This window comes from Arctopsyche grandis, chromosome 12 (genome assembly GCF_051622035.1).
Source record: "Arctopsyche grandis isolate Sample6627 chromosome 12, ASM5162203v2, whole genome shotgun sequence".
Classification (NCBI taxonomy): Eukaryota; Metazoa; Arthropoda; class Insecta; order Trichoptera; family Hydropsychidae; genus Arctopsyche; species Arctopsyche grandis.
In genome coordinates, this window is record NC_135366.1 from 29,215,126 (window position 1) to 29,242,080 (window position 26,955).

General features: G+C 32.6%; 1 protein-coding gene across 2 annotated transcripts in view; it reads left to right on the top strand.

Moving 5' to 3' along the window:
* The window catches only part of kek2 (leucine-rich repeat, immunoglobulin-like domain-containing kekkon 2 protein), a 253,432-nt gene that overhangs the window by 148,126 nt on the left and 78,351 nt on the right, over window positions 1-26,955 (top strand). For both annotated transcript variants that reach the window (XM_077442144.1, XM_077442145.1), the window contains one exon: window positions 4,808-4,848. The gene's annotated coding sequence lies outside the window, so the exon portion shown is untranslated. The remainder of the gene's footprint in view (window positions 1-4,807; window positions 4,849-26,955) is intronic.

Below are 26,955 nucleotides of genomic sequence, written 5' to 3' on the forward strand. Positions count from 1 at the left end.
TGGAAAGCAGCAGGAAAAACAAAATACATTTGCAAAAGTTCGAACAGTCCTTATTGTTATCGGTGGAAGTGAGTCGGTGGAAGTTCTGAAGCGCATTAAGCATTTAGGTCGGCCGTGCGGAAAAAAAATGAAAGAGACGAACTTTCAGCTGAAAAACAATCCACTCCAGAGTCGGTTTGTTTTATTATGGAAAACTTGGTCTATATCTGGTTGGCAACGCCTGGCTTTATTGTTCCCCGAAGCCTTTCCCGCAGGACTCGAATGAACGGAAAACACTGTTTCCCATATTACGCACATATACACCTACCCATTTTCCTTCACGGAAAGATGAAGACGCATAAATAAACCGCCACAATTTTATATTGTCTCCCCGGGCAACTTATACCTTCACATGTATGTACAATATGTACCCGACTTACTCAAGGATGCTTTAAAGAATCCTTCTCTTCGGATGTTCAAAGTTGAAAGGTTGTAACGCTTCGATAGATCTCATACACTACGAACGTGTAAACACACGTGTTCGATCGAATGCACATTTTTTATAGATCTTCAGATTTATTAATAACTTTCAGTACAGATCTGTAAAGTCAAATGTGTGTTTATATTTTATAGTATAATATATAGTTGACTGTTTTTGTTTGTTTTTTTGATTTTAAAATCTAATGTAGGCTACACAATTCTTTAAAAAGGTAATTATTCTTTCATTTTTAACTGATCTGAGAAACGCTGGGCAAGTATTTAAAATAATTAGTTTTGTGATTGATGATTATTAGTTGTATATATGTATATAATATGTACCTTCTGATAAATGATATTTTAATTTAACGAATTGATCAAATAATTTATATAAAAATATTTGGGAGAGAGTTAAGATAGTTCTTAAGACGATACTTTTGTAAAATACATAACAACAGAACTGAAAAGATAGAAAGTGTGAATATTTTGTAAAACAGTATTGAATTATCAAACAGGTAAAAAAATAGCATTAATAAAATCATAAGTAAAATTTTTGACGTCAACTGAATATGTCACTTTCGTTGAAACTGTGTATAATATACAATATCTGTAATGGCTATAAATATACTATTAAAAATAACAGGAATGCCTCAATTTTTTATTACATATTTAACTTATAATATATTTAAAATAATTTATGCCAATTATATTCTAAAAAAGATAACATATTTAACAAAACCACGTACCAAATATTAGATTTTTTCTTAAAATACAAATAAAGCAAATCCACAATTAAAATTTTACTCTCATTCCAATTTTTTTAACATTTTTCTTTACAATCAAAGCCTCTCTATCCTCAAATGTATTTAAAACAATTTAAAGTGATCTTTTATTCAGATAAAACTACATAAAAAAACTCTTTTTTGTACAAGCATATTATGACACATATTTTGAAAAAAAATTAAGAACATATTTCGAAGTCAAATATATTGACTTTGAAGTCAAATGTGTGTAATGTCAAGTTCCAGGACGTGTTTGCATTTTTAAAGGGTTGATAATGATGAATGCTATTCAATCAACATCCTAATCAATTTTCCTTTAGTTAATTTTGTTTAAAGTTTTAAAGTTCTAAATAAAAGAGATTATTTAATATTGAAGATCAATATTGTTCATATTTTAAAAGATACATTTTTTATTATTGAAGAACACTTTAATATTGGAATGATGAACTGATTGATTCGGTCTAATGTTTCCACTTGACTCGTTAAATCGGATGTTATGACTGACTCTTATACTTCAGTACGGTTTATATAATGCGATTATCTATTAGCGATTTTATTATCTTCTTATTTTTATGGTTTCTTTTCCATATATGGTTAATGTATTTATATATAAGATTTGAAAATTAATGGAATAGCGAATCTTCAAAATATAACACAAACACATGTGAGCTAAACGAGTATACCTATGTATACAACCAGAATTAGCATATGGTTGCATCTTTGACGTGTTTTAGTTAGATAATGTTTCACACACGCCTCGAAATATTCCTGGCAAGATCTGGAACAATCGAGAGAGCGGAAGATGCGTCTATTTCGACGTGGCAAAGTGTTCCAAAACATTCCCCGGAACGGCAAAAGATTACTGTTGCTCGCCGTAAACTTCCTAACGGGTGAGATGATAATTCCTTAGCGGTATGGGGGGGTTGAGAAATTTCTTGGCCGGAAATGCTGACATTCAAAACCTCATGATGTTTGAATTGTAGCACTCTGTCCGGGGGGATGGGTGAGGGAGGGGGAGGGCTTTGAGCAAATATTATTGCGGGTAGAAATTCATTTTCCAGCCGCGAAGAACGCGCCGCGATTATAAACAAGACGTTCGCAATCGCAATCGCGAACGCTCTCTTTATTACGGTGAAAAACCTCCTCGCTTTTCCTTTTGCGGATACGTTTTAATATTCCTCATTTAATTGGAATGAAATTTTCATATTCATATTCATATTCTGCTCTGAAACTGCGCCAGTTATTTCCTTCGGATGTATTTTCGTTTGATACATGTTCTCGCTTTTCCGTTTCAGATTCGGACTGTTTTATAGTTACAGGAAGAATGCATCGTAAAAAAATGTTTTCATTTAATTCAATATATAATTATTTTAATTATAATGAAAAGTGATAATTTATATTTCGGATATATGCTGTAGGGCTACCAAAATGCTTGGATTTGTTTTGAGCAATGCTTACTACTTCCAGGATCCAAGTATAATGGTGTTATAATGGAGCATATTAGAGTTTGGGTCTGTAATTTGAAGACCCACTGAAATTAAATTCTCTCTCTTGATAGAAACAGTTCAAAAAAAGTATCTTAGATGCTTTTATATGAGGAAATATAAATATTATCCCTATTTATTTCCCACTGCCTTTTAACAAGGTATGCTAGGCTTTGACTCACTGTCTTCGAGAAGAATTATTGTCATTTCCAAATATTTCTTTGGAGTATTAAAGGAAAGAATATTGACAACCCTTCGATTTTATTGGAATTTAAATTTTCGTCGCCTGAATGTGGTAGAGCTTTGCCTCATCATTTACATTTCCAACCTATTCCTGCGAAAACGTGTCTGCTTTTAATAACTCGTCTCTTGTAAAGGCTTTCCGGTTCCTTAATGTGATAAATGAACATTTGGACATGTTCAATTGTCAGTTTCATGAGATTCAACACGAGCCTATTTGAATGAGGTGAATGATTGCTAATTTTTATTGTTCTTTTATTTGTTATTTTCAGTTTTTGTAAGACTGCTGTGACACTTTGGGATAGCCCGTCAAGGTCACATTGGTTATATTATTGTTATTATTATTATAAAAATAATAAATAAATTTATAAAAATAATTAAAAAATTGAATGTTAGAAATAATAAATGTAAGAAATTAGCAATCTAATTTATAATAGAACACTTTGAGGTAGTACGTTCAATTATGTGGTTCTAAATTGAAAATAGATTTTAATAGCGGACAAAAAAAAGATTCATCTCTGTATAACATAACAGACGGACAAGATCATTTAGATATACATATGTGCGTTGATTCAGTAAAAGTATACACTTTCTAGTTAATAAGTACAATACAATACAAGGGTATATTGCAGCGCGTCGCAAACGTTCGTGGAGGGGCACGTGTCTCACTTTGAGGCCATTCTCAGGATGAGAGCGGCCTCTCTACGTCTTTGTGTATTTTTATCGTCTAATTTTCTTATTGCTGCCGCGTCTTCTCATTTGCATTCTTCATTGTATGTTCAATGGGTGGAACTACTCCACCGACCGCCTTATGTAAATAGACTTATGTAAATTATTATTATTATTATTATTATTTAATATTATTATTTTTTATATTATTACTATTATTATTCAATACTATTGTATTTATTATCTATATATTATTTTTTTATGGACGATGGGGATTGCACTATTCTCCCTATCATCTGGAATAAAAAAGTTATTATTATTATTATTATAATTATTATAAAACAAATAAATGGTAGCAGTACATTATTAATATATATTTAAAATTATTGAAATTTAAATTTTGTATGCAGAAATGAAAGCATGTGAATTTAAATGAACACTTTATAAATATGTGTACACAAAAAGCAATGAAATTGTGCCGATTAGTTTTTGAAGAATTATTATCTTAAATAGCTATGCTCATATTTATTAATCAATTTAGATTTTTTAAATGTATAGTATTTTATAAATTTCTCTAGTAACTAAATAAAATAATTCATCATCCATCAAATGACATAAACACGTGCGAAATGTAACTGTTATGAATTACATTTTCAATCAATATGTATGTACATACATGTATATAATATATTATAATACAATGACGATTTCATTATATTATATGTATGTAGATTAAGTTTCACGATTTAAACTAGACATTGCCACATTTTGTTAAAATTAGCACTAAAAATAAAAATTATGAGCACCCGTATAGTAAATGTACATATGTACATAGTATATTTTCAAACGAATGCACTTACTAAGATTTTTATGCTTGACAGAATCAGATTTCAACTCTTTTGCTGAAACTTACCTTATATTTATAATATATGTACATATGTATCAAATTGCAAGTGTATACATTTACTGAATTTTACGTTCCTGTGTTGAGATGAATGTACATATGTTAAATACATACGGATTTATTTATACATTTGATTTGTTGTTCGAAAAAATGTCTCTCTGTAAGTTTTTATATGAATTGGTTGTTTTTAGATATATCTATGTTTATGTGTATAAAAATTTACATACAGCATATATGTTCACATAATAACGTATTCATTTTTATCTTTTCAGAATGATGCATTCTCGAATGGTGTATCGTTGAAAATGCACATGTAAGTACGCAAACACTCTTATTTTATGTTTTGTATGCATGTACAATTTGCCTATCTCGAATCTTGGCACCGTTTCGGTCGAATCGAATGAATTTACTCTCGGGAAAAATAATTGAAGGAAATATTTGGCCACGTATGAAGCCTTATTTGCCAGGTCTGCCTTTGTGCGGGAATCGCACTCAAAATTTACATTTCGCTCCGGAAGAAGAAGAAGAATAAGATGAAGACGAAGTGGAAGAACAAATAGAATTCGTCTGTAGGGCTCAACAATGTGCGTGAGGAGAGTTTTACTAGTGAGAGGATCTCGTAAAGTAACAAATGGGTTACAATGTACACATCTGCATATACTAGAATATAATTGGATTGACTTATATATGTGTGTGTGTTAGAATTTATATGTTGTATTTTAATATTAATTTTCACGTGGTTGGCTGACCATACGTAACGTTATGAAGTGTTTTATTCATAAAACGCTTACTCATAAAACATTCAATCAAAACTAATGCAAATTCATAATATTGTAACGAGGAATATGAGCTTTTATTACATGTAAAATAGGCAAGGTCAGATGTTTCACCGCTGCATTCAACATACTGCGTTGGTATTGTAATTAACTGAAGTAATTGTTTAATTGATAACTGTTTGATAATGCGGAATTTGGTTGATAATTTTGTAATCGAAATTTAAAATTATGAAATTCTACTACAAGATTTAAATATAAATGTATGTACATTTACGTGAATTAAAGCGTTGAAAGCGTACATATAAAGCTGTGTTAAAATTTTAACCACAGCAAAATATGATATTTTAAAATAACGTTCATAGTACAATGAAAAAGCACATTAAATACGTGATCCTATTTAATTTTCACGTCAAATACATTGACGTAGATTGGGGTTTGTTTTAATATGTTATTTAAATCAGTGGTTGTTAAGCTTCAATAATTCCTGGAAACTCATTGAGTCATATTTGCCATTGTTAAAATTGATTCCTATTGTAATAAAAAAATCATTAAAGTCAATTCAACGAATTCGTTTAATATTGTATGAAGTAAATTTAGAAAAATGCCTTACGAACATGCACCTAAATATATATACATACACACAAACACATAAAGGAAGTTGCGTTTTCATTTTGGTAATTAAGCAAAAAAAAGTTGGCGTACTTTGTATGCAAAAAAAAGTTGGTGTACTTAAAAATGGCAAAAAAAGTTGGTGTACTTTATAGGTTAAGAAATTTATTAAGTATAAAAAGTAAAATATTAATATATAATTGTATTGTACGGCCTCATACTATATATCGCGCTACAGTGCTCAATCTATTTAGTGTATTGATAAACTGCAGAAAGTGCAGAATAGAGCAATGCGTGGAATTTTGAACGTGAGGAAACGTAAGAATGGAAACTGGAGTCAAAAACCAAGAAACTGGTAAGAAACTGGAGTCACAAACCAAGGTCTGATCCACAGCTACTGGTCCACTAGGTTAATGAAAGAAAAATACACTAATCTTTTTTTTTTTATATTTTTCTGAAGTTGATTTCGGAAGTTAATAAATGATCGATTAAAACGTATTCGAGCACTCACGTTTTTTATGAGCTGTATTAGCGGCTAGGTTTTATGTCGAAATTTCACTGCGCGAATTTTTTATTAGGTTTAATTTTTACACAAATAAATGCTATATACATTCGGGTTAAATGGACCATTAGTACTCGCTCACAACACAACCAAGTCACGGATCATAACGCCTTCGTCGGCTTTGTGCGAAATTGCGGTCTCGCACAGGTCGGGCTTTGCCTTAACCAGTTATTTGATAGGTACGTTAAATTGTTAATGCTTTCCTGAAAACGTTAACATTTGACGCTTTATCCGCGTATAGACACTAAAAATGCAAATTAATAAACCGAGAGCCAGTTCTGCGATTTAAAATCTAACACGTATCCTGCTTATGAATTATTATTTTTTTTTTAATAGCAGAATATTACTTTATGTAAATTTTCATACACTATGAAATATAATAGTGCTAGTGAGAATTTTCGATCTTTAGATTTTGAGTGGTTATGATATGCATTACATGACATATGGGTCTTTGAAGGGTTGTATTAGTGGGATTATTTCAGATTTAGGACACGTTTCTGTCGTGTTTATTTGCTCGTTTTAGGTGACTATTATTTGCGACCCGACCCGGTTTGGAAATTTTAATTGAAACACTATTTTGAAATGTGCTAAAGTTAATTTTATTTTATTATACGTATGTTTGTGTAATGGAAATTTTACACCGCAACATATTGCTAAATTATAGTCGATGTTTTTAGTACGTTTATACGTCTGAAATAATTAATCAGTGTATTGGAAAATTAATAGGCTTTGACGTATAAAAACGGTTACAAATTTAAGCGGTAAAATGATGGTAATTTTGTCGAACAACAGTGCGTCTGAAATAATTTGTCAATTGGTTCAATGAAAAATCGATAATTTATATATTATATGTAATTACTTAGCTTGTTGGTGGTTTTGTTGGAAAATTTTGAATGGAAGAATAAATTTAATTGCTATATTTTGTGGTTTTATATATAAAACTTAGATTTTTTTAGCGGACAGATGTTTCTTATTATAAACGCATTTACGGAACATTGAAAAATGAATTATCAGAATGAGTCACTGTCATATATTTTCGTTCGTTTTAATTATCGAATGAATTGTTTTAGTATTGAAAATCGAATAAAGACATTCCCAAGAGTGTATGTGAGTCACGTTTTAATTACTAATGCGTGAAACAATATATTTTTTGGCCGTAAAACGTATTTGAGATATATTTTTGAAACATTGAAGTAATTGAAATTTTAGGAATTGACATTTATTTTCGTTTGATGTAATTATTCTTAATGAAAATCAAATTAGGATACTCCCGAGAGTACATATGTATATGAAAGTAATGTTTTAATTATTTGTGAATAATTAAATCTTTGTATATATTTTTTGTCGTCAAATGGATTCGAGATACGTTTTCGATCATTGAAAAATGATTGATCAAATCGCTTAGAGCTGTCATTTACATTCGTTTATTTTAAGTATTCAATTAATTTATTAATTTATAGATATTGAATGATATATTTCATATATATTTGAATTACTTGTGAGTGTATATATTTTTTATCACGTGAAAAGAGTAACTTTTGTATACGTATAGAGGCGATACTGTTGTTTCGCGGTGGGAGAAGAGCGGAAGGAAAACTTTTGTTAATAAATTGCCCCGCCATTGTTTTAATTCACGGCTCCTTCGTCACGTTAATAATGGAGATTGATGGTATATATACAAAGATATTTATTATAATAATTCAGCAATTGAGATGAATTCGCGCCGTCCAAAGTTGAATTTAATTATAAATAAATTGAGCGAGGCGAGCCTCCGTTCGCTCGCCCTCTCGGATTAAAATGTGTATTGTTATTATCGTCGTCTTCTTCGGCAATTTAACGATGTATTTGATTTTAGAATTTGCGTCGGCGTTCCTTTTTTGATACTTTGGCGATGTAAATTGTGGGAAAATTCGGGAAAATCGTATCGAAGTGCAGGTTTATTTGGAAAGGCGCAGCGTCAGACGGTTCGGTCGCAAAGCTCTCTTGCAACACAGTGCGAAAATTTGCATATTTTAGCATAGTCAGGTCTCATGTATGGTACGGTACGGTTTCGTCGATAAAGTCGTATATTGAGGGTCTGCTGGACCGCGATTTGACCCCTTTTTTGTGTCGTGTCAGCACTCCCGAAAAGAAAGCCGTTTTTCGAATTTTCCGCTCGGTGGTCAAATTAATATTTAATTTTTATAATATCAAAGAATATGCTTTTAAATATTTTCATATTTTTTTTTAGGTTGCGTTCTCACTTATTGGGTTAGTTTGTGAATGGAGTAATGCTTTCTGGTTTAGTGCACACTAAGCGTTGCTCGGTTGGGCTAAAGTTAGATAAAAATGGTATTTTTCAGAAAAATTGTAGATGTTAATTGTAAATTGATGTAAATTGTAGATGTATTAAACTGACTTTATATACGTACATACATGTATGTGCTATAGAATAATCACTAAAATCAAATATAAGATTTTATTTTATGTATTTTACTAATTATTATTTTAAATTTGGGCGATATTATCTATATACATATGTATGTACATATATGAGGAATTGAAAGTGGCGTTAGTCGATTTTTCTTCATTTCGAGATACATATGTACATAGATTTTTCTATAGCCAGTTCGGTCGTTAAGCTTCTGTCTAACACCGAGAGGTGCAAGGTTCGATCCTATGAACCGAATTCGATTGAAAAAGACTTTTTCTGAGTATATCTGTAGTGCTGTTGGTCAGACCTGGATATTTGTGACTCCAGGTCGATCGTTTCTTATCAGAGTTTGCCAATTTTCTCTGATTTCATTGTTGAAACGGTTCCCGATTAAAAATTGGCTAAAAACCTCCCTACCTACTATGTCACCACTATTTGAGTATGCTAAAATTTATGTAGAATTCATAGATGTCTCGTTAATTTGCAAGTTTTCAGTGTCTTGTAATTCAGCGACTTGTGTAAAAATGCTGCATTGTTTGTAATTGGCCAGAAAGGCGCATTGGGTTTACCTGTTAGGCCTTCCTGGTATAATATGTAAAAAATAAAATGTATATCTTGTAAAATATTAAATGTCATGTTTTGCTTTTAAAATATTTAAAAATACTGGTGGCCTGTAATACATCTATTTTGCTTTTCCGAGATTTTGGCCATATCGAATAAAAATAAGTGATAGAAATATGTGAATTGAATAAAACAGAAATGGTGTTTTTGGAAATGAAAATTGGACAAATATAACTTATGTATATCTACAAAATTTCAATTAGTACAAAAAAATGTGCACAGTTTACACTTCAATAAATAATTTTTTGCATAATATCTTTGCTAATAATATCATACCGTTTAAAGAAAGAATGTACAGATAAAAGCTAATTATAAGGATAAAAAAAAATTATATGGATATTTATTTATTTAAATTTACAGAATATTCTGACGCGTCCTGTGACCAAACACAAGTATAATAAAAATACTATATATAAGAATTATCGACACCTATGTTATAAATAATAATATTTTGAATTCAAATTCAAATAGTGGTGACATAGTGGGCAGGATGATTTTTGTAAATTTGATGGATGAACTGCTTCAATAATGAAATCAGATAAATTGGCAAACTCTAATAGGAAAAGAGTCACAAATATCGAAGTCTGACCAGCAGCATTAAATATTATAATAATAAGGATAGTTGTTTAAAATCCCGTTGAACTCTCGGTGTTTAGTATCAACGCAGCCACCGAGCCACTCTGCTAGCTATATATTATATGTATGTATGTATTTAGACCATTAACTAATCTGTCAAGGATCTCTCGAATTATATTAACCAATTCTACAGCCTTTTAACGACTCACCAGCCCGTAGTTGAAAGGGCTCTTGCTAAAGAGAAATTAAATAAATGATGTCCCGCTTAATTGTTTCGTCTGCGAAGGATCACACATATTAAATGTGACGGTTGAAGTAGTATAAAATAAACCTAATTAATAATTGTAAAAGCACAGAGGTCAATTATCCGGCGGTGAAACGGTTAACTTGGACCAATAAAAAACGTAAGTCAGGCTCGACCGTTTCCATAAAGTGGGAAAAAGTGCTATTCCATGGCCGTATTAAAATTAAGTCTGCCATTTCGCTCGGCTAATTATATTTTAACGTGGCCATTTGCAGTTGGTTTTTTTCGTACTGGAATCCAATTTGGATAGAATAGAATTCGGTATAAATTTATGCTTTTTACTAAACTCTTCTTCATACTTTTTACTAAACTCTAGTTCATAATCGATTTTGTCGTGTGGCGAAGTTTGGGTTCTTGTCCTATCGTTTTCAAACTTTGCCATTTTGCTCGGTTTGGCCATTATTTCTATTTAATTTTTAACGGTGATCAAATAATTTTATCTAAATATACATATGTGAGTAAAAAAAATGTTCGGGGAGACTTGTTGTGGAATTGAAACAAAAAAATTATATTTTAACTATGTAATTTAATTAAGAATGTATGTACATATATTGAAGATGACTTTTGAATAAAAACTTCCTTATTTTTTTTAATAGCCTCTTCTTACTTCGCTTTCGATCTTTTCGTCTGATTTCGTCTGACGAAATTTAGGTTCTTATTCGATCGTCATCAATATATGTGGAAATAAAGTCCGCCATTACGATGGTGAAAAATAATAGACGTTTGAAAATACTCCATCATCTTTCTCGATGACGTATATTGTTCACATTGCCAGATTTATCCATACTATTCCGATCGTTTTTTCCCTTTTCGCCACCCTCTCGCTATGTCCGATTTTAATTGTTTAAACGCCTATAACTTTTTCTTTTTTCTCTCTATATTTTATAGAATTTGCTTTATTCCCAGATTTCTTTAACCTTTGAAGGACGGAGCGACGAGATCGAACGAGTGTCCCGAACCGGGGTCGAGTAAGACCCTAGTATTTTTTAATCAAAATACAGCTTTTCTCAATACAAACGGGTATAATATATATATTATTAATCATTTTATACATCAACATAAAAATTTTTAGTCCTATAGCATATTTTAGACTATTTTTGTATTAAAAAATAACGACAAGTTTCAACATGCAAACGCACATTGGAAAGGCCAACAGGTGACTGTATGACTCAATAGCCACGCACCAAAAGCGACGAAAATAATAGCTCACGAAAATATAGCTGTCTCTTTCTCTCGCATTGATTCATCGATCAACAAGAATATGCAAGCGAATAGTCAAAACATGACTATTCGTTCGCTACCGCCTTTAAATCATACTTTGGAACGTAGAAATGTATAAATGTATATTTTTACGATGTACCCCTTTTCTAAATCATACAAAATATATTAAAATAAGTTTCTTGTAGTTCATTCTAGGAATACAAGAAATATAGGGTGTATAGCTTTAGAAACCACATAGTTATTACCCAACTTCGATGAGGGAGGGCTGAGAATTCATCCAAAAGTAAAGCAAAGCTTTTTATGGGTTTATGGCCGCACTTGGAAGCCACCCATCTATGTATAAGATCGTCATGAAAATGATGATTAAGATTAAAAAATAGAATTCAGCATATGTTTATATAATAATATAGGATGCATAGTTGATAATGATTCCATTGGATTTTGAATTTTCAGTCTTTTAGAAGCAATCTTTTGATAAAGCTCAGCCTCACAGCACGTAACGATCATATACATGCTTAAGTATACGGGACAAAGTTCTTGGTAAATCTTGGTATGAGGCCGTATATACGGTAAAGAACTCGGGATGATCGTTTTCGTGGCCGTTTAGAGTTACTAAAATTTTATTGTACGACGTTTCCTTTGGCCCGATCCAGGTTCCCCCCGTAAACGCCTAATTTTACCGTTAACGTAAAAATGGCACGGCTTTTGCCGGTTAAGTCACCCTTATCCGACCCATTGGGATTGATGGCAACGAACGACGAACGTTTGCCGGATAATCGAATATAATAAACACTTTCAGCTCGGCACTATACACTTTTAACCGGCTCATCGGACCGATTGGGCTATTTCTCGGTATTTATCGTTTGTAGGTTGCGTTCATTCAAATTATATTATATTATGTAATGCCATTCGTTGGAAAATTTTACCCTGACATTTCGTTAGTTAGTTCAGCTTATCAGATTATCCATTCAACAAAATTTCAATTTGGAAATAATTAAATGTAATTTTTGAAAGTTGAGAGTATGAGAGTATAAGTTGAAAGTATAATAAATTATTAAATATAATGTTAAGGCAGAAGAATCATGTTTTTGAATACTATTTTGCCTAAAAATAGCTCAAATTGAAAAAAATAAAGATGAATCGTACGATCATTGGAGTTTTTGTTCAATATTTCGCTTACTATTGAATGAATCATGAAAAAATTTAATCATAAAGTTAAATGGCTTTTTGATATTAAAACAAAACAAGACGTCATATCATTGAAACATTTCAAAAAATTATGCTGTACATCTTTTCTACTTACATACATGTATATGTTAAGTTTAATGCCTCTGATTTCGTTTAGAAATTAAATTAAATTAAATTGATTCAATTATTAAGAAATTTGTATTTATTTTCATTTAAAATTTCTATTCATTCGAATCATTTGTTTTTCTAACACTGATAAGTGAGTTTGCTACATAGATCCATACTTACTACTTTAAAGTTAGAGAAATATTGATTTCACGTATATACATATACTTTAGTATGTGTGTATAAAAGTTTCTATTATATTAAAGCAATTTGTGGTTGTAGAAACTAATGTAATGAATTTTTTTTTTAAAAAGTTTTGCAAACTCTAATGGACTTTGTACGTATTTATTTATTTAAACATAAAAATAAAATATGACTACTTTTATATAAATTAAAAAGTATTATATCATATACTATTAAATGAGCTCATAATTTTTATTATACACATGCATATATTTTTTAATTTTATTTTTCGAAGACCAGATTAACCATTTTGATGGAAGTTAGTATGCATATGGAACTTTTATATGTTAATCTACACCTGCAAATTAGGTATGAAATAGGTTTGTGAGATAATTTTCAAAATAGGTAGTTACGTGTGCTTTTTTAACATAGTATTTCATAGTTTTGTTCAATGTTTCAATTTGCAAAGGTTCACTTCAAAGTAACACTTTCTAAAATTGACACCAAATCAACATAAATAAAGATATGAAGGTTTATACAAGATCTTCAATGTTTTTTTGGTATTTTTGTGTGAAAAAATCATTGAAATCATTTTCAGTACATATTTTTCACAAGAATATTCACGCCATCATTCCAATTACTTTATCGATTCGTAAAAATTCAGCCGGCCACTGAATTTCGAACGTTGGATTGAAAGCGAAAAAAATCTCATGCATATATATGAGCCTGTGTGTACATTGCAAAAAACAGGGTTGTCCCCGATTGGTGGTCTCTTTGGCAATAAAAAAGTCCAAAAAAGGAACCCGAGCAAACGATCGATGGAAGTTTTTAAGGGTCCGATCCCTAGCGCCGGACTTAACAAACAAAATAAACAAGGATATTCCCCGGGGGAAACTATCCTTATAGGATTATTTTCGAGTCCTTTTTCACTTGCAAATCGCCGTGCAGAAAAAAGCACCACGAAAAATACATTGTGTCCGAACCGAATAAAAAGGCCCCGCAAACTGATACACGCCACTTTCGGCCAAAACGAAAATTATCATCTCAATTTATTCGATCTGTGTTATTATATTTTTTCGAATTCAATCGACGATGCCAGACGTCCTTTGTGTTTGGAAAACGTTTGCCATTTTGTGTACGAAGTTTTCAATTACGTGCCCTTCCTCTTTTCTTCGGCAAATCCGTATAATGTTACGTTTGAACGTTTTTCATTCGTTCAAAAGGAGATTACTTAAAAGGTTTTCTGAGAAAAGAATGCCTACCGCTCATTGAGAGTAAATCGGAAATGATCTATCTCTACTCTTATTTATAAGTTTTTTGCCGAATGTGAGCATTTATTTCTATGCCAACGCTAAATTTAGGGCCAATGAAGTTGTATCTCAAATATTCCCTCTGAGAATGTTTATTTTATTGACTGTGTAATTCACCGAAAGAAAAATTTTGTGGTAAAATAAATATCACGTCATTATCCGTATGAAAAAATGGTTTTAAAAGTTAAAACACGTACAATATAAAACTCTGATAAAATAGCCCAATATACATATGTATGTATGTAAATAGCCCCGTCAAAAGAAACCTAACCTAAGTTAAGCGCATGTATTCATATCATAAAGTTTTATATCACGAAAAAAGGGTTATATTTTGTTCAGTGTATTATGTGTATTATATTATAAGATCATAACAATTATGTATCACTTATGCATGTCTTTGTTTTGTATAAATTTCAGTGCTCCTATTAAAATTTTACAATTCACTTTTGCGACGCGAAAATACTGTACAAGCCTAACCTTTTTTAGTTTATGACTTTTTCATTATTTTACAAATAATTGCAATATTAGTTTTAAAAATGTGCGCTACAATTTTTTGATTATAAAGGTTATATTTGGTCAGTGATTTTTTTTTTGGGGCCATTGTGCGTTTTATGTATCGGGGCTATATTGTCTTATATAAAAAAAAATACAAAAGCATATTAATTTATTATATGTATGTATATGTCACAGTGAAATTATGTTAAGTTTGGGTCGATTTTATATATTTAAGGTTAGGTTAGGGTTAGTAGTACGACGTGCAATATCGCATGGTGCATTAGCGTTTGAATTACAAATTTACTGAAATTGAGAAGTGAATTTGTGATTTTATTGTTACATCCGTACTCACTGCTTGCTTCAGTGAAATTATAATTTGACTGACAATAACAATTTCACTGCAACATATATGTATGTAGCAGCATAGCTCGGTCGTGAAGCTTCTGTTTAGCGTCGAGAGGCGCCGGGTTCGATCCCATGAGCTGAAAAGTATTTTTCCGAGTACATCTGTAGTGCTGCTGGTCAGACTTGGATATTTGCGACTCCAGGTCGATCGTTTCCTATCAGAGTTTGCTAATTTTCTCTGGTTTCATTGTTGAGACGGTTCCCGTTTAAAAATTGGCTAAAAATCTATCCTACCTACTATGTTACCACTATTTGAGTATGATTAACGTACAATAAAATGTATGTACAATTCATAGATGTCTCGTTAATTTGCGAGTTTTTCAGTGTCTCGTAATTCAACGACTTGTAATAAAAATGCTGCATTGTAATTTGTAATTGGCCAGGAAGGCGCATTGTGGTTTACCTGTAAGGCCTTCCTGGTATATATGTAAAAAAAATAAAAATAAAAATATAATTCATATAAAACAATAGAATTAATTAACTCAAATACAGGAATATAAAATAATACAATTCGTTCTTTTAACTGTGATCATTTTATATAAGAAATATTTTTATTTGGTTTAACACTAAGCTATTTTGTGAGCGGGTCACTTTCTGATCAGGCTATTTTGTGAGCGAGCTATTATGTACGTGGGCTATTTATTATATGTAAATCTATTTTGTGAACGGGCTTTTTGTACGCGGGATATTTTGTACTCGGGCTATTATATTTGCGGGATAATTTGTACGCAAGCCATTTGTATACGGGTTATTTTGTACGTGGACTATTTTGAGTGTTTGCTAATCGCAACAAGCTAAAGTGAGTTTATTAATTTTCGAAACGTCAGATTATCGGGATCGTAATCAAAGGTGATTTTTTTTTTACCTATGCATAATTATACGTGGCTAATCATTTTTTTTTACGCCAGAGTGAAAAATTTAGCAGCGGGATGGAAATTTGATTTCGATTATCCGGTTGGAGATCGTTTATCCGGAATGACCGGTCGCCGCCTTGGGAAATCACCGGTCGCCCAAAAATCGACCGACAACAAAACGCAAACGTAATTTATGAACCGGTCCGAATAAATCAAAACTTTTCCCGTTTGCGACACACAAAAAAATACTTCGTTTACTTACGCCCCGAATCCGGGCACACAAATAACACGTGGACTGATTAGACCTAAATCAAATAATATCCAGATACACATCTACGCATATTCGTGTTTGCTTCAGCCAAACTTTGATGTATTATTACACTGTTGGAGTTTGTAGCGGTGGTGAACCTTTTTGAATTGCCTTGTTTAAAAGTCTAACTTTTTCATTTTCCATATCAGCGACACTCAACCGAGATTTTTAATTATATTTTTAGTAACCAGCCTTTTTTACTTTGTCTATGTACGTAGTAACAGTAGATGAAGTTTTGTGATAATGCAAAAATTCGAACTCGAGATTTTGACTGCTTCGAACTCAGAATCGATCACTGATCAAGTTTTCATGATATAGAAAAAAATTTGGTGTGTCTGGGTGTTTTGGGGATTTTTTGAACACCGTTAATCCTATCAAACTGAAATTCTTATCAATACTACGTAAATTTTATTCAAATTTTTGACTTGACCGGAAATGTTGCCTCCCATTATAGGTGTCCCTTTTTTAAGTTTTTGAATTCAATTATCATCCAAACCGCTAACCGAATCAGACTGAAATTTCTTTATATGGAATAATAATTATAAATTTTATAGCCTAATATTTTTTAAATATTTTTACCTGAACCGGCGGTAGAGAATCGAGGTATTTTATGTTTTTCTAAGAAACCTTTCATACCTAGAAGTTCAAGTTTGATACCAAGTTATGTATAAAATTTGGTAAGCATTCGTCAATCATGGTAGTTTATTCTTGTTTAAATGGCATTTTATTCTTGTTCAAATTTTCTTCAACTATTCTTTTCAACCCCTTAAACATGTGTGCTCTTCACGAAAAAATTCAAGTATAACTCTTGTATCGATGTGATGAAAATACAAAAAAAAAAATCACTAAATTTAATATACCAGAAGTGGGATTTTTTCCTCTACCTTAAGTCAAAAATGTTGTGACCACGATTATTTCCAAACCCCTGAACGTATTAAGTTGAAAATTTATATTTGTGTTCTTTATGTACTAACTTAGAGCTGATAAGGTTTTGGTCGTAAACCGAAAGTAGTATTTTTTTTTAAAACAATATTTCATTATTTTATCTTGGCCTTTTAAATTATTTTTATTTTCTTGATATTTGATGTGTATAACAATTATAGTGATTTTAAGTAATTAAAAAATATCGAAAAAAATCTGACAACCAGATGTAGAACTTTTGTCTTGTGTAAGTTTCCCTACATTTGCGCTCAATTTGTATCGAAAACGTTCTCATAACCGGTATGTTTGATCGTGTATATATGTTTAATTATTGAATTTTGTTTTTTTACCTTATTATATTCCTCAAATACATGGATAAAATCATGAGTTGGTCACATCCGGTTTTTTTTTTTTTTTTTTGCAATCATATAATATATTAAATTTTCCGACTTCAAGCTCCAAAGCAATAAAGCCCAGTTAATTTCATTGAGAAAAATCGCATCTACATCTGTTTATGTATGTAAGCAGACGGCGATCGTAAACGAAATTTTCCGATCGTAAAGTTAAGCGTTCACTGCGCCAAAGAAAAGACATAAATATGTCAATGCAAGATTTGTTCCAGAGGAAACATTAGCCGTTGCATTGTACCCGACGGGGGTCCCCAAGCGTTAGGTCTAATAAAGCGGGACGATTCCGTCCACGTCGAATTATAATAAATAAGTCAAACGTATAAAGCGGGGTTTTAGGGGATGAGCAATGAAACGGAGGCTCCGATTCGACGCTTTCCCACTCCCTTCGCCTCACTTCTATGAGGTGGAGATTTACGGGCGAAAGTTGTGTGGGGGCCACGCGGGACCCAAATATTTTATAGGTCAGTGGAAGGGAGTTCCTGGGGCCTTTCTCTCTTGTCTTAAGTGGCGCCCGCGGCCACCAGAAGGGTGTAAATTTGCCACAACGATTAGGGCTCCCAGTTCACCTTAAGCGCTCGTACGTATCTACTTTATCACTATTTCTCGTCTAATGAAAATTTTATATTTGATTTATTCACAGGTGAGCGAACCATATTGTTGAAATTTGACTTAAAATATCGTCAAAATTCAAGCTCAGTGGGGGAGGGGTATCCGGTAAATTACTCTAAATAAATTGTTCGAAATAAATTGCTCGAACGACACATTGCTCGACTTACAATTTGTTCGAAAACAAAAAATAAAGTCATCATTAAGAGGGCTGGACCCCAGCGCCTTGTGCATACAAACGTATTAGACTTCTCTTTTCTTCAATTATGGCACTAGAGAAATTATTTTTTAATATGCTATTTATATCCATCATTAATCAAAAAATCAAATAAATCAAAAATTTAAGTTTAAGTTAAGTCAAATTAATCAAAAATCAAATAAATCATATTTAAGTTTGGACCATTGTGGCATTACAAGAGTCCCTAATGCGCCACAATGATCAAAAAATAAAAATACATATGTATAAACCTATATGTATATGTAATCATAAAAAAATACCACAGTGGTTCAATATTATATGTGTATATTTGGGGAAAAAATTATTTAATAAGACGCGAGACTTTTGCCCTAATATAAATTCATACGTACATAGAATGCCCACGGTAGGGTTGGAAAATTTCTGCATATTCGGATTTTCCGGGAAAAAGGAAAAAAAAAAACAACAAGAAGAAAAACGAAACGGTGCGGTGGCGGTATTGAGAAAATTTCAAATGGTATTCATAAATCATATTAAAGCGATAGAAACGAATCGGATCATGCGATTCGGAAAAAAAGCCTTTTTGGCGGCCATGCATTGAAAACACAATTTTTCGCAATTTATTTAAATCGTCAAATTTCCACCACATCCAATCCTGTATATTTTCATCTACGATGTTAACCTACCATTTATTTATCGAATGATTTTTTCGCACGAAGTTCGTTATGGCGAATTCGAATTCGAGCGAAATTTTATTTGTCGTGTATATTTGTTTCGTATCGTAAAATTGAAAGGTCGATCGTGCGAATAAATCAGGGAAAAAATTTACAACCGAGACCGCACTCAAACCAGTGGCCCTTTAGTGGGTTTTTTCGCAATTTCTGGTCGATTTGACCGCGGGACGGATTACTGCGGGACCGATCAGGGATGGATTGCAACCTCACAGCGGTCAGGGGACGGATTTAATCTGGGTACAGAAAGCCTTTTTAATCTAATAAGGTCGCAAGCCGCAAAGGTGTCGTTCGACTTTCATTATTTTTTTAACTCGTTTCCAGTTTTTCGTTTTAACTTGAGTCCTTCGCAAGGATGCCCTTTGACTTAATCATTGTCTTGCATTAATATTATGAATATCTAATATATAATTTCGAAAGAGACTTTGTATGTATGTTTTGGTTCGTTGAATCCGTGACGTCATTTATATCGATATCGGTTTCGATTCCGTTTCCTTTTTCAGTTCCGGATTCAGGTTCGTTTTTCAGTTCTCGATCCGGATTCATCTTTCAGTTCCAGATCCGAATTCATTTTTCATTTCCGGTTATCGATTCCTGTTTCAATTCCAGATCGCGATTTCATTTTCAGATCCGGACCCCGATTCCTTTTTCAGTTCCGGATTCAGATTAACTTTTCAGTTCCGGATCACGATTTCATTTACAGATCCGGACCCCGATTCCTTTTTCAGTTCCGGATTCGGATAACCTTTTCAGTTGCGGATCCGGATTCCTGTTTCAGTTCCAGATTCAAATAAATTAAATAAAAAAAAAACAAATAAATGTTTACTATTAGATAAGCTATGTTTAAGCGGTGTATTTTTTATTTATTTTATTTTATTTCAATTGGCACACATAACATACATAATAAAATATAAAAAAGAAGCAGTACAGTGAGACAAAAAAAATAAATGAAAATATAATATTCCATGTACAGTGAGCACCACATGGTAATATAAAGTAAACAAAAAAGAAAAATTACAAAAAAATATTAAAATTAATAAACCTTGAAGGACAATGAAGGTGAAGAAACAAATCAACCACAGATTTGCTTCTTCACCCTATATTATATTACAAATACCAAGCAATCTATTTTAAATTACAAATACAGAGCGAAGCCGGGTAAAACCACTAGTTAGGTATAAAGTTGAGTTTTAATTAGGCTTGAATCTAGTATAAGTTTCACTTATATTGCGTGAATTAAATTATTCTTATTCCACACCTTTAAAATATTCATATCTAAGCTTCAAGTTTTATTGCAGTTGAAATGACCAAAGGTCAAAATATACATACATTTGATAAATAATATAGTAATGCATGACAAATGCATCAGGTCACATTTGCGTATTTGGTTCATTTTTATTTACCTATATATACATATGTACATATGTATGATCGGCTTAAGAGTGTACGTATTTTCGTTTTAAGTTAACGTTGAGCAGACAAATTGAGGAAATTTGGGTCTACATACATGACGGAACCTCACGGATATTAAGATGATACGAGGACTGGAACTCACGCCAATTATCCTCAATCATGCTTTTGACCTTTTCTGATAAGCTTAGATAGCAATATCGGTAAAGCTTCTTACCTACCACGTTCAATTTTGCCTTTGATCGGTATTTTTCGGACATTTTTCATGGCCAACCTTCCTTTTTTCGGGTACACACACGCTTTAAATATAAATACATGTTTATTTTAATATTACCAAGTAACATACATATACGTATGTATGAATGTGTGTATGCCGCAAATTTGTTTTTGACGTTTAATGGGTCTTTCATGTAAGCAATCTATTTTTGAACGTTGTAGACAGGCTTTTATGTAATTATTCTTAGGTCTTAAGTACGTAATGGAAGCCTTCTTTTTATACGTTGAAATGTGTCTTCGTGAGTTAAAATAGAAAATAATAAACAGATTAGCAAAATCTTATCCAATTTTATGCCATGCTGAAATAATATACTTTTAATAGTATTATTATGTAGTATTGTGCTTTTATATTTTTTTACTCTCGATAAGGTAATTTTTATAAAATCATCAAATTATAATAACTTTAGAATGCAGATGGACGAAGATGAAGAATAATTGGATGAGCCAATAAAATAGCCCGCTTCTGTTATCCTAATCTATATTAATTAATAAAGCTTATTTATTTATTTACATATTAGCCAAAGGGACATTACAGAATACTCTAACGCGTCACTATGACCAGACATAATACAAATACTATATATAAGAACATTAGCGAAACATCTATGTTATGGATAATTAATTTTTGAAATCATATTCAAATAGTGGTGACAAAGTGTGTTGGATGGTTTTTGACAATTTGATGTACTGCCAATTTAACAGTGAAATCAGATAAATTGGCAAAGTCTGATAGGAAATTGTTGAAACGGTTCTTTAAAATTGGCAAAAAAAATCATCCTACCTGCTGTCACAAATCTTCTGTATTAATGTATGTAAAATTTGTAAAAAAATATGCCCAAATCTTAAAATCCATAGATGTATCAGTGTAATTAATTAATTAATTGTTGATTTGGTGTTCTTCAGCTTCTCGAAATACAGTGATTTATGTAATAATAAAATGCTGCATTGTTTGTAATTAATTATCCAGGAAGGCGCATTAGGGTCTTCCTGTCAAGCCTTCCTGGTATATATGTATCTATGTAAAAATAAAATAAAATATACTGGTACGCAATAGTTATAACCAGCAGCGTGGTTTAGTGGTGATTATTGAATTCTTTCGTGCTTGATGTCACGGGTTCGATTCCCACTAAGAGTCTTGTTGTTGGCCAGACCTTGGTTTGTCGAGGTCGATCCTTTCTTATCAGAATTTGCCAATTTTTCTGATTGTCTTTGAAACGGTTCCTGTAAAATTGGCTTTTCCTTCCCAATTTTCTGTTGCAAACCTTGAGTTATTGTTATATCTCTAGTTTCGCCAGATTTCTCACCATATATGTCTCTGTGGCTGTTTATCAAATGTCAAAATTCCTATTGTTACATGAAAAATGTTATAAATCTTTGTATTTATACGATGTTTGTAATATCTGACCATAGATGTCAGGTGTTGTTTCGATTTACATGTAATAATTATGTCAGCAGCATGGCTCGGTCGTTAGGCTTCTGCTTAGCGTCAAGAGGCGCCGGGTTCGATCTCATGACCTGACCTCGATTGAAAAGAAATTTTCTGAGTATATCTGTAGTGCTGCTGGTTTCATTGTTGAAACGGTTCCCGGTAAAATTGGCTAAATATCCTTCCTACCTACTATTTGAGATTTGAGAGTACAATTCATAGATGTCTCGTTAATTTGCGAGTTTTTCAGTATCTCGTAATTCAGCGACTTTTATAATAAAAATTCTGTATTTTTTGTAATTGGCCAGGAAGGCGCATTGGGGTTTACCTGTAAGGCCTTCATTGTATAAATTGTAATAAAAATAAATAAATTATGCTTTAGATCAAAATGGTCACGGGTTCGAGTCTTACAAGAGTCCTGCTGTTGGCCAGACCACAGTAATTCAGCGACTTGTATAATAAAATAAAAAAAATGCTGCAATGTTTGTAATTGTCCAGGAAGGCGCATTAGGGTTACCTGTAAGGCCTTCCTGGTATATATGTAAAAAAAAATATGTATGTATTTAGATGTCTCGTTAATTATGAGAGTTTACAATGTCTTGTAATAAATTTGCCATAATGACGACCTGGAGCTAATCTGTCATGTCACTGTGGTGAAATTGTAAAAAATAAATAAATATGAGTCCATTATGGTTACATTCAACACAGCAGTACAGATTTATATATCGATGCGTTTGAAAAAAAATCAAACAAATTTAAGGGAAGTGAGTTTTAATCGAACGTACCCCTTTCAGAACAAAAGTACGGGATAAGAAGGAGTATAGCGGGAAGGCAAAGGGGTGAGAGTGGGAGGGGGGAGGGGTGGGGGGGGGGTGATATCCTTCGGGAGTCGTAGCCGAGATTTTTTATGCGGCCGCAGCAAGTAGTACAAAACCGTAATAGCTGGCAAAATGTGCAATTAAGAACATTACATTCCGCGTCTAATAACACCACTCGCACGAAAATGCCTCGGGCGCGAGCTACTATTTCACCGGGAGCCAAGTATTACATTGAAATGGATGGCCGTTACCCCCATTCCCGACTTTCTCTCCCTTCTGAAACCCCCCTACGACCCCCTCCCCACCCCACCCCCAGCGTCGAGGCAATTTGGGATACCGGGTTGCGGACTTTTGACATGGCCTAAAGTCTTCTAATAATATTTGACGAGAGCCCTGGGACGAGGAGTCGTGTCGGCACAACGAGGTTTAATATTGCATCGCTTGTATTGCAACGGATGTTCAACTATGTATATTATTCACACTGGGCTAAGCCGATTCGAAGGTCTGTTTATAAATGGTTCTATTTATGAATTGCGGCCGGGGCGCGTTATCCATGCTCGATATTATATCAATCAGACGAGCGTTGAAAACGATGCTCCGGACATGTAGTATAAATAGGCCTTTTTTTTACTTACACTTACGATTACAATTCTGAAAAAAATTTATCCGATCGTTTTTATACTTTGCCATATTGCTCATTTAGGTCATGAATATAGTAAGTAAACGGATCCTCCGCCATTACGATGGTGCAAAAATATCGTGTAAGACGCGTTTGAAATTTGAATTTCTGAAAAGTGCCTGACGTCTATCTAGTTCTTAGTTTAAAATTTGTTCAAAATAATAATTTTATATACAAATTATAGAAGAGGTATGTTTTTAAAAAAATTATTTTTATTATAATTAGTTATATGTACATATATGGAAGGCGTACAAAAAATAAAAGTGTCGTGTTAGACGCGTTTCTTCCGCGAAAAAGTGCCTGACGTTAGTCGCCCAAAATGTTCAGTGGCATTGTTCGCCCACTGCGCTCGCCTCGGCGTTTTTGCCTTCATATAGCTTTAATTGCCTATAACTATTTATTTTTTACTAACCTCTTATACGTTTCACATGGTTTTCGTGTAAGCGGTCATTTTGCAAATCCCTTATCTCTTATCCGATCGTTTTCATACTTTGCCATATTGCTCAATTTGGTCATCAATATAAGTTAAGGTATCATCCGCAATTACGATGTTACTTACAGTAAGTTTTAAAATACTGCATCGTATTACACGGTGACGTTTATCTGTCACATTCATAATTCACATCGGTAGTTTCATTATTTTTCGCCCTGTCATCTCGCTGTCAAATTTTAATTATTTAAACGCCTATAACATTTTATTCTTTCACTCTATATTTTATAAAATTTGCTTTATAGGTTCTCGTTATCTCTAATATATAAATATTTATAGTTTTGTGGAGGCTTGCCGAGCCTACGGTCTTGGGTGTTGCCACACCGACCTTTATGCAGGGTGGCAACACTGTTCAGTGAATCTGACAGAATGACGTTTAACCCATAACCTCAAATCAAAACAAACTTTCTAACCAATACAAGCTAAATATATGTACACAGATCAAACAGTTTTATTTTTAGTTATTAGTTATTTCAGTCTGTTTTATAAAATTTTTAGTATATTTATTTATTTCATAGAACATGAACACTCGCCTTTACAGATCGCTCCAAAGCGACGAGTGCACTTAAACAGATATACATATGTACAATCAATATATCTACATAAACATTTTATACAATGCAAATTCATACAAACATCCACATTGACATATGTAGTATATGGAGAAATTTTTGCAGCGTTTTATAATCAAATTGATGAAATCAAGACGCTGAATAACTTGAGACGAGCAAGAGATAACGGAAAGGAGATGCCAATTTTACAGGAACCGTTTGAATGAAAATCAGAAAAATTGTCAAACTCTGATAAGAAACGATCGACCTGGAGTCGCAAACCAAGGTCTGGCCAGCAGCAGGACTCTTGTGAGACTCGAACCCGTGACCACTTTGAACTAACGCATAATTTATTTATTTTTATTATAATTTATACCAGGAAGGCCTTACAGGTAAAGCCCAATGCGCCTTCCTGGCCAATTACAAACAATACAGCATTTTTATTGTACAAGTCGCTGAATTACGAGAAACTGAAAACTCGCATATTTAACGAGGCATCTATGAATTGTACTTAAGTTTTATTGTACATTAATCATAATCAAATAGTGGTGACATAGTAGGTAGGAAGGTTTTTAGCCAATTTTAAATCGGGAACCGTTTCAACAATGAAATCAGAGAAAATTGGCAAACTCTGATAGGAAACGATCGACCTGGAGTTACAAATAACCAAGTCTGATCGGCAGCTCTACAGATATACTCAGATTTTTTTTTTCAATCGAGTTCAGCTCATGGGATCAAACCCGGTGCCTCTCGGTGTTAGGCAGAAGCTTAACAACCAAGCTATGCTGCTGGCTAATAATATGCTTACCACTATTCCACGCTGATGGTTGTAGAAGTACATCTACCCGAGAGGATTAGTATCTAATAACGTTTTTTGTGCTTTTTCTTCAGCTAAAAAGAGCTTTTAATAGCTTTAGAATGTGTTATATTACAGGCAATGGTGATAGCCACCTAGTTTTTGAATGTTACAGTAGATTTTTATATTCAATATTAGCAAAATCACAGAAATATTTTAGTCTTTCTGTTTTGACAGTTTCTGCATATGATGAATCATTCCGAGTGTGAGAAAATTATCGATTCTAGATAAATTGATTGATGCCTGATACACATTTTTTGTTTCCCTTCACATACATACATATGTAGTTCTGAAGAAAGTATAAGACAGAGACAAATAGTTCATTGTTGAATATTGCTGCAGTGTTGACCAGACTTACTGGTCCAGACATCGACTTTTTGTTTATAGTTTATGTTAATTCTGAGTTAAAAAGTTGTCTTGGAATTTAAAAAGTAGTAAACCGGGACATTTAGGCGTTTCGAGAGGATTGTTCGGGACACCGGGACAGGAGACTTAAAATTGCTGACAATCCCGATTAATCGGGACGCCTGATAACCCTAATTATATATAAGCATCATCAATAAATTGATTAGGATTAATTGAATGGAACTTCAATTATATGCCATTAGAACATATATAGTTCTAATGGCATATAAATTGATTATAATTTATAATTTTTAGAGTTGCACACGGATGTATTCTTGTCGTGGTTTAAATAAACCTCTGTACATTGACTGAATTATAATCTTAAAATGTATTGAGATCGATTTATTAGCCGGGAAGCCGATTTGATTGAACGTATTCAATTTTGTGTCGATTAAGTTCGTTCGTTAAAAAATTGAAATTTCATTAAAAATAGCTTTATAATATGAATTTAAAGTTCGACATATGTATATGTATCTTAGTTTGTCAACATTTACCGCATTTGAAACACGTGACACTATTTAATCGGCTTCCGTAACATGCCCGGCCCGAGCACGCTCCAGCCATCGTATAAACGGACCGCGAATTGCCGAGCATTAATTTTTTTATACGAATTTATTTAAAGGTACATTCTTTATGATTTATCATAAGGATAGGTTTTTATATGCGGACATTAGAAGCGTTTCGTGCAAATACGTATCCCCGCGTCTCGAAAT